The 2500-nt window shown below is 44.0% G+C and overlaps 2 non-coding genes across 2 annotated transcripts; one reads left to right on the top strand and one right to left on the bottom strand.

Moving 5' to 3' along the window:
- Positions 1 to 1057: 1057 nt before the first annotated feature.
- On the bottom strand, positions 1058 to 1130 carry Trnaa-agc (transfer RNA alanine (anticodon AGC)). The gene has a single exon. It is a non-coding gene; the product is annotated as a tRNA-Ala (tRNA).
- A 1274-nt stretch (positions 1131 to 2404) lies between these two features.
- Positions 2405 to 2476, top strand: Trnap-agg (transfer RNA proline (anticodon AGG)). The gene has a single exon. It is a non-coding gene; the product is annotated as a tRNA-Pro (tRNA).
- The last annotated feature ends 24 nt before the right edge of the window (positions 2477 to 2500 follow it).

The following is a 2500-nucleotide window of genomic DNA, read 5'->3' as shown; positions in this document are numbered from 1 at the left end:
GTCCGTTAAAATCATTATCTTTAGGGCCGTATCAAATCACATGCCATATCACTATTCAAATTGTAACGTCTTTTTTAACCGTAGTCATTGCTTGTAAAACCCTGATGAAGAAAGGCAGTGCCTTTCGAAATATTGGCTATTTTAAATAGATTCCTTCACCGTTATATCAGCCTTGCTCTTTTTAGCTTTTACCACCAGGACTTGCCGTCTCGCCCGTTGCCAAGCAACTAGTTTATCATCAAATTCAGCTCATTTCTTGGCTGTTCTTTCCTTAACTTGAACACTCCTAAACCAGAATGCTATTTATTACACCACGGCATAGGACAGGCGAATGGTGTGTTTTTCACGAAAGAGAGAAAATATCAAATATCACACATTTCTTTTAGTGCGTGGGTTCTTTTACGTCCCTCAAGGTTACGAACATTGAAGGGTTTTCAGATGGGGCCTATGGTTTATCGTCTTTGTCCGTGAAGACTGGAATGTCTGACCATTTGCACACGTCATTACAAAGGCAGCACTTTCTCCCTCGTTATTTTAAGACCCTGAGTGTTGGTATGGCCGGACTGATTTTGCATGATTCCGCGACCTCCTGTGCAGTAGTCCGATGCTCAACCCACTGAGCCCACTGATCGGTGGTCATTTAACAATTCTTCCATGAGGGCGTGTTGGAAATCAAATGGTAAATAGCCAACGAGGCGCGCAGCGCCGAGTTGGCTATAACCAGTGTCATATCCAACAAGCGTGAATGGGACAATATTATTGTTTTATTAAATTTTCACAGCAGGCCATTACCCGGAGCTTCCATACGTATAGTGTTCAATTACTTCAAAGGCAAATATCATGACGCGGAAAACAGGTGGTTTGTCACCACGGGAAGATGTGCCACACACTAATACTTGTAGGCACCGATGGTACTTGAAGCCATGACTTCGTTTTTACAAGACAAGCGCTCTGACCAAGTATGTTATTCACAAGACCAGCATGGTCGTGCCATGCCCAAGAAAAAGTCAACTTCAGATTGTTTCAGCTCGGAACATTGGCCAAACTTGATCGCCCGTGGAGAATCCGGGCATTGATCCCGGTACCTCCCGCATGCTAAGCGGGCGCTCTACCATTTGAGCTAATTCCCCATTGTACCCTCTCTTCGTTAAAGGATCACTGAAGATCGCCATGACACGTCTGCTAGGAATTCATGCACCTCGTTTCGCGAGTCCAGCCTTTCAATTTCGATTTCAGCGAACAAGAAACGCTACTAGAAGGAACAAAAATTTAAAACCACACCTGCGTAAATTACGTGCCTAAATGACCGACCGCATCCCTCACACATTGCCATCCAGTTTGACGCTTTTGAAGTTTTTGTAGTTCCTTTCGAAAAACCGGTTGTGCAGGAATTAAAAATTAGAGTTGCAAATGACTTTCTCTCTTTCAGTCGCAACGTGAGTCAGCGTCTTCTGTTGCTTGAGATAATTGCTGCTTATTTTGGCGACTTGGACAGATCACTTATAAGGGTATTAGAATTTGCACCGGGGGACTGCGGTTCCATGATTCCATCATGAATATTTTTGGGCAATATTTTCGCGATTCGTGTATCCAATTCAACACTCCTTTTAAGCCATGATGGCACACGTTCATTTCCTCGGTAGTATAGTGAGTATCCCCGCCTGTCACGCGGGAGACCGGGGCTCGATTCCCCGCCGGGGAGAGAGAGAGGTTGATTTTGACTTATGCGATTTAGTTCCTTCCTTCAAAGCGAAGGATCTCAAATTGTGCAAGGTTGCTGGCTTGAACATTAGGAAGAAAGAGAAAATGACCTGGTGAAGAAGTTTGCCAAAGGCAAAGGGATTCTAACTGCAGGTTGTGTTTTTAGCATATCCAGTCTCCACACAACGAACTGGATAACAATCCGCCATTATCTGGCAACAGACCTTACATTAGGCTCATGAATTTCTAAACATCCGTGCATCGTCAGCATCTTGAGAGTTTACAAATCCTGTGTATAACCATATACTCACCGTTACGTCACCTATTGTCATTAATGTGCCACCCAGAGATCTATTGCCTGTCGAAACAACGGTTCTTTTCTTCAGAAGTTGGCAAAATTGAAATATCAAAAGAATTGTTTATAAACAGTTAATATCTCTGTACGTGAAATGTATCAAAGCAATGATTTGTACCGACCACGTAAGATTTAGTCAAAGCGTACATGAAAATTAACTTGTACTGTGCGGGACGCGTTTTGAGATCACAAACCACACCATTCGGTGAGTCCACCTGGTCCATTAGCTCGGTTGGTAAAGCATGAGTTTTAGCCTGACATGGACCAAGGCACTCGGTTATTTCTTTTCTTTCGCATGGCGTGTGACAGTAAATTGTCTCCCTGTCCAACCAGAACAGAACTGTTTCCGGCCTGTTGGTCTAGTGGCATGATTCTCGCTTAGGGTGCGAGAGGTCCCGGGTTCAACTCCCGGACAGGCCCTTCCATGTAGATTTTACCAATCAA

This window comes from Montipora capricornis, chromosome 4 (genome assembly GCF_036669925.1).
Source record: "Montipora capricornis isolate CH-2021 chromosome 4, ASM3666992v2, whole genome shotgun sequence".
Taxonomy (NCBI): Eukaryota; Metazoa; Cnidaria; class Anthozoa; order Scleractinia; family Acroporidae; genus Montipora; species Montipora capricornis.
This window is presented reverse-complemented; position numbering and strand designations above follow the sequence as displayed.